The sequence below is a fragment of the Bombina bombina genome, chromosome 1 (assembly GCF_027579735.1).
Source record: "Bombina bombina isolate aBomBom1 chromosome 1, aBomBom1.pri, whole genome shotgun sequence".
Lineage (NCBI taxonomy): Eukaryota > Metazoa > Chordata > Amphibia > Anura > Bombinatoridae > Bombina > Bombina bombina.
This window is the reverse complement of record NC_069499.1, coordinates 1,267,173,468-1,267,186,805: the sequence shown is the minus strand read 5'-3', so window position 1 is coordinate 1,267,186,805 and position 13,338 is coordinate 1,267,173,468.

Below are 13,338 nucleotides of genomic sequence, written 5' to 3'. Positions count from 1 at the left end.
TCAAATGAGGGGCTACAAATATTTCTAGCATAAATTTGGGGTGCACAGCAATTAATGGAATACATTGCATTGCTGAAAAAAACAACAATTCTAAGCATTGTCTATTTTTGTGCTAGCAATACATGTAGCCCCTCATTGGATTCGTCAAGGGGTAATTTCCAAAAATGTGTACTTTATTTAATGTATCTTAGTTTCCCAGGTTTCTACAGCTGTTTGATTGCAGACATAACCCATAAAAGTTGAAATGCTATTTTTTGTTAGACGATTGCCATGACTACAAATAAACAGTTCTAAACACTTGGAAAATGAAAATATGGTACACAAAGCACACATTTATAGAAAGTACACCCTTTGGTGCATCAAATGAGGGGCTACATGTATCTCTAACACATAATTGAGGTGCGCAACATTTAATGGAATATGATGCTTTGCATAAAAAAATATATTATTTTTAGCAAAGAGCCATATTCCACTTTTATTATTACATTGTCTATATTTGTGCTAGCAATAATTGTAGGCTATAGCCCCCCATTTGATGCGCCAAAGGGTGTACTTTCAAAAAATGTGTACTTTATTTAATGTATCCTAATTTCTCAGGTGGCTACAGCTGTCTGATTGCAGACATAACCCAGTAAAGTTTAAAGACTATTTTTTTAAATTTTTATTTTAATTCTCTTTACAAAATAAATAGATATTTTTAAAGGAATTATGTCGCTAGAAAATATGTAATCTTTATTGCAAGAAATAAGCTTGTTTGCAAAAAAAATACAGAAGTTTTGAAAAGAGGGTGTTTTACTAATCTTCCACGCACGCTAAAAGGCTGATTATTAAAATATTATTTATTTTTTTAATAGCATTCCTCTACCATTTATTAATTTGTAACCACATTATCCAGGTGATCATGGTATTAGAAATATAATATCGGTCCGTATTGTAAAAGGGAATGCAACATTTCTTAGCTAGGTGATCACTGCGGTAACGCGAGTTACCACGGTGATCATTTAACTATAATACTGAAACTGATATTTATTTTTTAAAAATAAACAACTTTATTTTTAGAATATGTATTTTGGGGGTCTCTAGGCAATTTTTAACTTTATTTATGTGCCTTTAGAGACCCCCAAATCCTTTTCTTTTTTTTTTACTCTAGACTTAAAGACTTATACTATTGGAAAGGTTAGATAATTAAGCAGCATGCCCCCATCTCCCTATTAGTGACAATTGTCAGTTTAAAATAAAGTTGCGCAGTGACATCATTGCGTGTGACGTCACTGCGCAAAATGCGATGCCCCGGCAATGTCTGTCTTTATACAGGCCAGATCGCCGGGGTGGGAGTGGATGGAGGTCCCCAGAACTCCACAAAGGTGGGGGAGTGCTAGTGACGGCTCTGAGCAGTCGTTAGCACCTGAGAGGGAAACAATGCGACGGCTCAGAGCCGTCGTTAGCACTCAAGGGGTTAATTATATAACTTTTGTGTACAGTCACCCTAGGAGGTTAACTCGGTAACCGACTGTATACTCCTACATTGGGAGGTAGAGGCCAAATGGGTTGTAGTATATGACGGAGACCCCGGATGACTTCGCCTATTAGATGTTAGCTAAGGGATTAGGAGGAGTTCTGCTGGTCTGCCTATCTGCGAGGAAAAGGCACCCTAGGCTCGGACCTAGTGACGTCGCCTTTCCCCCAGCCTGACCATCACTTCACCCCAAAGCTTCAAATTGGGCCGCTACCTCTCACCGCTAATGGTGTAGGTCATAATATTACGAACACGGTCTTACTCAAGGCTGGCTCAACTAAACCTACACTCGCCATGTTGACTAAAGCAAATCATAGTAGCCAATTTTCATGCCGTCCATAATCATTTATTTTCTAGGGATGGGAGGGTGGGCAACTCCAACTTCGGGATGAACACTGCAGGAAAGAGTCAGAAACCACTGGAAAGTCTACTCTTAAACCCCAGGTGAGTCACTCCCCTTAAACTGCAACATTGTTGCAAATCAATACACTACTCACATTCCTATCCCTACAAGACTGCAGCTCTTAATATGTTCCAATCCCACTAGGGGTCTCTACGCTATCATTTCCTGTTAGGTTCCACATCAGTTTGCTCAGTTGCAATTGTTTTGTCATTAATTGATATTGAATAACACTTTAAAATTATAATGTTTAAAATCATAAATAAAATAAAAAACAGGAATAACAAGTTTGAAGTTTGTAGACTGCAGTTAAAATGTAAAGCTCAAACTGGGTACCTAGCATTTAACTTGTAAATTGCATTAAAATGTGTACTCAAACAAATTAATACATTTTATAGTTCAACAAATCCCCATAGTATATGAACCATTATTAAGCAGCTTAGAATGACCAACACAGTCATCCTCAACTCTTCTGGATTTATCAATTTGTGCAATACTGAAGAGAAAATATAGTAAACAGCAACCTCCCATCAAAACATCCCCATAAAGATATATGTGTTTAGGGAATTAATTCACTGTGCATACAATTTAGTGCGGCTGTGCAGTGGTGGAGGTACACAAATGGTTAATCCAACCGCAAGATACAAAAAATGTAAATGCTCCTGCTCCACAGTTCGTATTCTGCCTGTGTACTATGTCAGAGTAAAAAGAAACGATGTGCTGTGCAAAATTGGCAAACGGATATTCGTAATATATATCACTGAAGTTATTCAAAGATATCACACAGTTCCATATGAAACACAGCCGTTTATAAGTAGTTTGTTTGTTTACTCACAATGGTGAAATGAAGATGGAGGATAGTCTGTGACACCGGTGATCCTGGGCTACCTCGACTCCCTTCCTCTGGGGTAAAAACTCGTGTCTGCCTAGCACCGCTCGCTGTAGTCCTCTCCTAAGTTCCGGTCTTCCTGTACACAGGCTCCTGACGTAACTCGCTCCTAACCTTCCGTGATTGGTTGGAGGATGCACACCCACAACGTCCAATTGGGTAAATGTATGCCAGCAGCAGCTCCTTCTCTCTGACTCCCGGGTAAACGGCAAAGGATAGCAAATAAAGAGCAATCCGGGGTCAGAGTAAAAAATATGAATCTTTAATCAAAAAATAGTTAAAAGTCCAACATGGGAACAGTAGATAGAAAAAAAAAACACACGCCTATTGTTCTAGCTTACGCGTTTCGGCCGTAGCCTTACTCATAGCTGATACTAATCATGTTTTGTCATTAATTGATATTGAATAACACTTGAAAATTATAATGTTTAAAATCATAAATAAAATAAAAAACAGGAATAACAAGTTTGAAGTTTCTAGACTGCAGTTAAAATGTAAAGCTCAAACTGGGTACCTAGCATTAAACTTGTAAATTGCATTAAAATGTGTACTCAAACAAATTAATACATTTTATAGTTCAACAAATCCCTATAGTATATGAACCATTATTAAGCAGCTTAGAATGACCAACACAGTCATCCTCAACTCTTCTGGATTTATCAATTTGTGAGCACCATTATTACTACGCTTATTTATTTATTTTTACACCTCTAAGGTTGTGCACTCTATAGGAAGATATAGATTAGAGAGTTAGAAGGCGAACTGCGTACTATACTGTTGGTATATACTAGGTTTACAATATCATTTATTAATATCTTAGCAGTTGTCAACCAATAAAATGTATATATGTAACAATATATTTATTGAAATTAATATTTATTGCTTAGTTCATTGATTAGTTAGCTTTATAGACACCTTGAAATATATTTATGTAGAAACTAGATTATGAATCAATTATACGTCTATGCTGTTACAATATTCTTTACAAAGCAAACCAAAATATATCTCTAAAATTACCTTACTCACAATGAGTCACTTGTTAAAATATCACAATGAAAATACCAGAATATGGACCGTTAATTTAACAGTGCTTAGTTAAACAATATAACAAGATATTTCACACAAATCTTACTAAATCTCAATAAATCTGAGATAACTTTCAGAGAAGTATAGTTAAGCTATTTAGCCCACAAAATGGTTCTATGGTTCTATATAACCTCAATTAAAATGCCAGAAATTATATATTATTAATGCAGCAGCCAATTTATATGCCAAAATGTCTGGCCTGAAATAACCTCTCATTTAGCCACAATAAGACATAAGATTTATAATATATATAAATAATAATATATATATATATATATATATATATATATAGGTTTGCGTACCCCGAAACGTCACCATTGAATAAATAAGGTATTATTTGAACTGAATCCAGTGAGTGCAGTCCCTACTTGTTGATACTTATTGAAATTTTGACTGAGCACCCTGGTTGCTGACTATCTTTGAATTGTGAGTGCAGATACACAGTGGAAATATATATATATATATATATATATATATATATATATCTGTAATTAACGTATGATATTACAATACAAAAATGTATTTCTAAACATTAATATTTAACACCAATATACTTACTACTACTACTACTTACTTGGTCTAATTAATATTAAATATAAGAATAAATCTCCTTTTAAATCACATTACGATATAACTATAGTTTTAGAATACCTTGATTTCAAACATTAAAATTGTAGAGCAACCGTATACATCACAAACAAAACCAATTTGAGGTTTCAGCTTTTCCAGATTAATTCAGTTCTCCATCATATGAAGAGGTATATGCAATTCAGAGAATAAAAGGTTTAGGCCCAATGTTGCTTTCTGTAGAGACTGTGTTTCAAAGGCAGCAGTTTTGAGTCAGTCAAAGTTCCAGCAAAAGACCTCCTTCTTTTCTATTGCTTGAGCTTTTATCACGTGATAAGCCAGCCCCAATTTTGGAATCATTGGTGAACCTTTTGGATACGCACCAAACGATGCTTGTCCCTTCAATGGTTCTTGGAAATGCATGTATTTTAATAACAGCCAATCCCTTTTGGATGCAATATCATTTCTGAACTATTGGTGGCAGCAGACAACCAGAAATGCAGTCTCACCATCAATTCTGCTAACAGTAAATACAGATTCTTCAATATGTTCATTAAACAATCCTATAATTTCCAGCATTAATACATTATATGTTTAATACTAGTCCTAAAGCCAGTGTACATGGGCCATTTTTTGCAGTACAGCGGTCCCACACCTCTCTTCCTCCACCCCTCTCTTTTGCTCTCTCTCTCTCTCTCCCCCCTCTCTTTTGCTCTCTCTCCCTCTTTTGCTTTCTCACTTCCTCTCTTTTGCTCTCTCTCTCCCCCCCCCCCTCTCGTTTGCTCTCTCTCCTCTCGTTTGCTCTCTCTCCTCTCGTTTGCTCTCTCTCCTCTCGTTTGCTCTCTCTCCTCTCGTTTGCTCTCTCCCCTCTCGTTTTTTCTCTCTCTCTCTCTCTCTCTCTCTCTCTCTCTCTCTCTCTCTCTCTCTCTCTCTCTCTCTCTCTCTCTCTCTCTCTCTCTCTCTCTCTGTCTCTGTCTCTCTGTCTCTCTCCTCTCGTTTGCTCTCTCTCTCCTCTTGTTTGCTCTCTCTCTATCCTTCTGCTCTCTCTATTCCCCTTCTTAAGACATCTCTGTCTCTCGGCATCTGGCCCTGACCACATCACACTGGCCATGCCCACTCCGCACCCGCCCCAGCCACGCTCACTCCACCACACAACACCAGGTCAGTTGAAAGGCCAGGTGTGTTTGTCCTCGCGTGCAGTCTCTACTGCACATGACAGCTTCAGACAAACACACTTGGCCTTTTATTATATAGGATATATGGGATTATTTTATAGTATTTACCCTGAGTATTTTCGTAGTAAACATTATATACTATTTATAATATTTTAGAAGATGCATATTGTCATCTTTCCCAGTTATTATAAATATTGTATACTTGTGGATATCATTTTAATATTCAGTGCCTGGACTTATGTTTAGGACATATATATTCATAGGACAGCTTATTTATTATGTATCAGTGGTATTTGGAATTTCCCGGTCAGACCAGGTTCTGAAAGAAAAGCATTATTTATTTATTTTTATCCTGAAGGTTTGCAAAACATTTTGAATTCATCAATTCAGCCATTCATTTAATATAGGACATTTATCCAATATAGTATATTTAGGCATTTCTCTCAAATTTATCTATTGATACATATTATTTGGACAGTCTGAGGCACATATGAAATATTTGAGAACTCAGACCCAATATATTTAAATCCAAAACCTATTTTTTTTATATGCATACAGCTTTCACAGGGTTAAAAATGTTTCTCTTACTACTCTTCACATAGACATGGCATCTGGAATTTGTGTATTTGAACTCAGTATGGGACAATTTAACATCTAGATAAGAGCTACATCCTCTGAGATTCAGCTAGCTTCAAAGATCACTTACAGACAGTATGTCTGTATCTCCACATGTGGTCATTACCTGGTAACTTTTATTACATTAAAGAAAGATCAGGAAATCCATATATGGGCGTTCAAAGTTGAGTGTCATTCTAAGAATACTTTGAAAGCAAATTCCTTTGATGAATTGGGACAAAGGTTTGCAATGTGTCCTTGACAAACGAGGAAGGGGGTTGTGTTAGAAACAGCTTCACAAATAAATTAATTATTTGGTGTAGATAAAAAATAAAAAAATAAAATATATATATATAATTAACACTCACAGATATCCTGAAAATACCAGTTGATCCGTTACTTATTTACGTCATATAATGCACACTTTACAACTTTTATGGATTTCCTAAGCAAAAACAGGAGATTGAACAGGCATCACAAAAATACTCGAAATCAAAGAATGTGAGATCCAACAGAGTTAGGGTTGTCACCTTTTATGCAGAAAGAACACTGGGCATGCTCATTAGCATACATTTGCATAAATAATTTTACACCATAAATAATCTTTATTTCTATATTTATGCTTTATTTTCAACTTTGACTCAAAACTTAAAAATAATGGTGTTCTGGCAGATCAGCCAATTCCTCAAATTAGCCAATCACTTCCATTGACGTGGAATCAGCTGTTTGACCACAAATGCACTCACTGGGCACATGGTCCATCGCATCACCACATTCCAAATGCCCCACATCACTGCCTTGTTAATGAGACGCATATATATATATATATATATATATATATACGCTGCACTGTAATTGTGGATGCCAGAGGATGGGCAGGGCACCCCCCTTAAAGTAAATCTTACTTTTAAAGGGGCAGTAAAATTGTATTTCCTTTAATGTATTTCCAATGACTAGTTATATTAGCTGCAGAGTATAGAATGTATGAGAAATTGCATTTTCAGGTTTATTTGTGGATATTTAATAGCTGGTTTTGTGCTTTGAAACCACAGCCTATTGAAATGAGTTGAGTTTGCTGGCAAAATTAGAAATCATTATGTTATCACTTTGTGTACATATACTTCCTTATCTTGTGTCTGTCTGTAAACCAAACCCCAATACTTAGAGAGAACAAGGGAAAATTATAATTGTATTATGTGTCTTCTCTTCTACACCCCCCCCCCCCCACCAGGAGTGTAATTTCTTCTGCTGGCTGTGTTTGCCTGTCAATAGCTTGTACTTAAGTCCAAAAACTTTCAGTGTAGGTGGAGATACCACAGGCTAATCAGCTATTCTCGATGCTGAAATAAGGGTAAATGAGCTACTTGTAAACAATTCAATACACTCCAGTAGGTAAGTTGAACATTTAAAACAAATTAAAGGGGAGAATTTTTTTGGCTAAAATGTCCCTTTAAAGTGACAGTGTACCTATTGGTTATTTGGTTTATGTTTTATTGTTATACTAAAAATGTTGAATTCCACAAATATCTCTTCAATCTGACTATTCAGATTTGGGCCTACTTTACACTCTGTAACTTCGATACCCCACATAGTACATTCCATTTGATGCAACATATACTGGAGATTTTACTTTTACACTATGATGCCACAAATTAATTTAATCTCGCACAATGTGAGAGGGCTGAATTCAGATGTTAAACGAAGGGTAGCTATGACCCAATATATATCTTTGAAGGCTAATGTTCTATTCCTCCAGGAGACCCATTTTCCCACAGATCACATACCCAAATATTGGTCTAAACATTTTAAACACCATTACCATGCTACAACAGCCACAAAAAAAGAGGAGCCTCTCTATCCTGATTCACTCAAGTTTGAATTTCATACATGAATCAACTTTAGCAGATGAAGGAAGATACTTGATTCTTAGGGGGCAAATTAATAACACTGACATTACTCTCTGCAATAAATATGCTCCTAATGAGAAATAAGAAAAGTTTTTTTAAACAGATATCTTACCTGTTGACTCGTTGCTCCCAGGGCAGAATTATTTTAGCAGGGGATTTTAATGTCAACATGACTACTATTTATCCGCCTGGGGGGGGGCTCCCTTTCTAACAAAGTTATGCAGTGCAATCGTAGCATTAAAGCGATTTGAGAACATCTCTCATCCCATTCTCTAATAAATACATGGCAGACTCTATATGGGGATACCACAGACACCACATTCTATTCGGCAGCACACAAAACATATATGAGGATAGATTTTATTTATGTCAGTCAGTTCCTCCAATCCCTGCTAATTTCCTCTACCATATATATATGTGCTTGGTCTGACCACTCCATGATATCACTTTTGATAGATGGTATTCCAGATCCTAAAAGACAAAAATCATGGACATATGATCCCCAATATTTTAAACATCCCTCTGCTCACGACCAGATTGTACAACATTTAAGAGAATACTGGAATTTTAATATAGATACCACCTTGAACCCACTTAATATTTGGGCAGCACACAAGGCATACTTACGAGGCTTACTAATACAAACCAAAGCAAGATACACTAAACACAGGCAAACTCAAATATCTCAATTACAACAGGAAATCACCAAGCTAGAGAAAACAAATAAACTAACTAAAAAAAATGCAACTTTACGCATTCTCCAAACCAAACGACAGATGCTAGCAAACATTTTAAACACAAATGCAAATAAAGCAATACAGAGATTAAAAGTTCAATACTTTATATTTGCTAATAAACCAGACAAATTCTTGGCATATAAACTACAAGAGAGGAACAGAGATTTAGCTATTCCATCTATCCAAAAGATACATGGTAAAAGGACCTCTTTGCCACAGGAAATAGTAGATGAGTTTGCCCAGTACTATGGGAAATTATATGATGGACACAAGACCTCTCAACATACAGACTTAACCTTACCGACTACTAGTCTTCTGACAGAGGCACAGTTACCCAAACTAACAGAAGGAGTCAGGGAGTCCCTTAATGCCGCTATATCCCCGATGGAGGTTACACAAGTTATCAAGGAATTGAAAGCTGGCAAAGCAGCAGGGCAAGATGGTTTTCCCAGAGATTATTATAAACTTTTTAAAACAATACTGATACCCCATCTTACCAAATTCTGTAACCATATACTGGAGGGTAATGAGATTCCGCCTTAACTACTGAGTGCTAAAATAGTAGTAATTCCTAAGCCAGGTAAAAATACTAAATTGTGTACTAGCTATTGCCCCATCTCTTTAATAAACCAGCATATTAAGATCTTCACCAAGATCTTGGCTAATGATCTTAAAGCCATATTACCATCATTGATACACCCTGATCAGGTAGGTTTTATTAAAGATCAGGAGGCGCCTAACAATATAAGGCGGATGTTGACCATAATTGACTATCTTGATAGAACTGGAACGCCTTCTCTGCTTCTATCTCTGGATGCGGAGAAGGCATTTGATAGAGTCGATTGGAATTACATCTTGCAGGTGTTGCATCATATGGGATTTAATGTCCCTTTTCTTACAGCTGTCCAGGTGATATACTCCACCCCAGCGGCTCAGGTAGTATCAACAGGGTACAGATCTGAACCATTTCCCATCCTGAATGGAACTCAACTGGGTTGCCCCTTATCCCCATTAATATTTGCATAGAACCTTTAGTGGCCAGAATCAGACTCTCACCAGACGTCACAGGGGTGACCATTTCAAAAATAGATTATAAGATCACCTTATATGCGGACGATGTCCTATTGACAATAACAAAACCTATAATTTCTCTTCCAAATGTATACAATTTGCTAGACAAATTCTCACAAATATCGGGATACAAAATTAACTTTGAGAAATGTGAGGCTCTACCGATATTCCTCCCACCTCAGACTAAAAAAGTCATAGAGATTAATTTTGAATTTGCATGGGCAAAACAGTCCCTTAAATATTTAGGCATTAATTTGACGACATAACTGGACCAACTTTATCATTATAATTACCTACCCCTTTTCAAACGCATTAGAACTTACATTAATAAATGGAGAGGCTACACGTTTTCTTGGTATGGCCGCCTCTTAGTGGTTAAGATGAACGTGTTTCCTCGCTTACTATATTTATTTAGAACTTTGCCCCTAAAACTCCTAATTTCAGAGATGTCCAAGTTACAAGCAGAGTTAGTGACATACATTAGGTGCAATAAAAAAGCCAGAATATCTTCAAGAATTCTTACACAACATAGAACAATGGGAGGAGTGGGAGTTCCCAACATTCTCGATTTATTATAGAGCAGCAAGAAAATCTGACTGTACTCTTAGGAAGAGGGTCTGATGATGCTAGGTGGACGTCTCTGGAGGCAGGGATTGAGGGAATGGCATACTCAGGTGACATACTTTGGAACAGGGAAAGACAGAAACTATTCACACACAAAAACACATACATGACTCTACTAAACAAAGTGAAAACTTGATGTCAAAACCTAGACATGTGCATGGCGAAAAAATTCGGTTCGGTTCGGATCGATTCGGAATTTTTCGAAGTTCGGTTCGGATCGATTCGAATTCGGAAAATTATGAATCGATTCGTTTCGGATTCGAAGAAATTCGGCTGGATTCGGTTCAATTCGGTTCGTAAATTCGGCATTTCGGTAAGTGTCAGGTGGGATTAGACTAGTATTATACTGTATATTAGGTGTTAACCTAACATACTGTACAATACTAGTGTAATCCCAATGGCCATCCGAATTTACGAATCGATTCGGTTCGATTCGGTTCGATTCGGAAAATTCGGCAGAATTTTAATTCGGAAATTCGGTTTGATCCGAATTTTCCGAATTTCCGAATCGAACCGAAACGAATCGCACATGTCTACCTATTACTCTACTTCCTACCCATTCCCTGATGCTCCCACTCAGACATGTGCTGCCGGGGGATACATATGGTGCCATCACTAAGTAGCTTAACAAGGGACTATATAGCAGATGTTCTACATAATGGAAATTTCCTGACATATAATCAGCTTTAAGAAAAGCTTACACCAATAAAATTACGATGGTATCTTTATCTACAGTTATCCTCAGCAATTCAAAAATATGTAACCAGTACTACCAAACAATCGTACACAATGCTAGAGAATATGTACACGAGTAAATATAGACCAAAAAAAGCAATATCCAAAATATATATAGCTATTCAAGCAGATATTAGCAACACTAAGCATTCACTCATGCTTAAATGGGAATTTGACCTAGAGACCACGTATGAAAAGCAAGAATGGGATGAGATATTTTATTCAGTAAGTAAAGGACTATTGAGCGCAGACCTGCGAGAGAATTATATAAAAACGGCTTTTCGCTGGTACCTGACCCCATTGATAACCTCACACATGTCTCAGACAAACTCAGCACAATGCTTTAGAGGATGTGGTGAAGTAGGCACCTATAAGCATATGTGGTGGGAATGCAAGGGAGTCAGAGATTTGGAGACGGCTGTCGGCATTGCTCAGCAGCCTCCTTGATGAAGAAATTCACCTCACTATGTCACAAGCCCTACTTCATACACATATTAAAAATTTCAATACACACATTAATACATTTATTAAAATCCTATGCACAGTAACTAGAATAAATATAGCACGATATTGGAAGAAGGGGGTGCCTTCATGGGTGAAATTCTGAAACAAAATAAGCTGCACATTCAGGAAGTATGACTTGGCATTGTGGGTAGTGAACACTAGAGACACTATTAATAAAATCTGGTTTTATTGGATTTATAAGAATGAATAAACAAGGTACCATTTATAGTTTAAAGATTATAACAGAGAATAGATTGTGTGGGCTCTAGACGTATTTCGAGATAGCCTGAATTACTTAACATTGGAAGAGAAACGGCAGCATTAAAGATAGAGAGGGGTATATTCAACAGGTGGACTCAACATAAAAACTTTCATGACTTGATGATGACATTGTTTTTCTTTTTTTTTTCTTGTTAGATTATTAATTTGTTTTCTTTTGTTAACATCATTGTGGAATCTCAGCTGCCTATTTAACAAAATGTTCCATATGACCCAGGAAATGTATAACCTAAAATGAAGCTCCCCGGTTGACCCATGGGAATTTCCAAAATATAGAAAAAGAAAGACTGGTGCAAAAACTGGGCAATAAAACAAGTAGTCTGATATAGAACATTCAAAGTCTGGAACGATAAACAATAAATGACATTGATTCAGCACGAATGATGTTTGGTTTCTGTAATTGTATCAATGTTTGATGTGAAAAAAGTTTATTGTTAAACAGCAAAAAAAAAATGTTTTCAATAAAAATGATTTAAACATAAAGTGACAGTGTACTGTAAAATTGTTTTTTCCCTTAATGTGTTTCCAGTTACTTTTTTACCAGCTGCAGAGTATAAAATGTATGAGAATTGCTTTTCAAGGTTTATTTATTTATTTATATGAACTGGCTGATTTTGTATTTTGAAGCCACAACCTAATAAAATGGGTTGAGCTTGTAGGTATAATCAGATGTCATTACTTTATCACATTGTGTACATATACATGCTTCTTTATCTTATATCTGTCCTTAAACCAAAGACCAATACTTTGAGAGAACAATGGAAAATTTAAATTTTATTACCTTATCTCTTCTATACCCCACTGGGAGTGTAATTTCTTCTGTTGGCTGTGTTTACACAGTTTATAGCTTGGACCTAAGGCCAAACACTTTCAGAATAGGTAGGGATACCACAGGCTAAATTAACTATTTCAAATGCCAATATAAGGGTAATGGAAATACTTGTAAACAATTTAATACACTTCAGCAGGTAAAGTGGTTCATTGGGAACAAATTAAAGAGGATACATTTTTGGAGTAAACTGTCGCTTTAAGTCTCTCAGCTGATTGCAATGAGTTTCTCAAAATAAATAGATAAATAAAAGTTGTTGCTTAAAGAAGCGAGAGAAGAAAAATAACTGCTAGGGTAAAATAGTATCTTTCTAAGGGTCCATTTATCTAACAGTGATATCTGTAGTGTGGAAATATTTGGAGAATTATGCTGGGATTTAAGTGATAATTTTATACATGCTCATG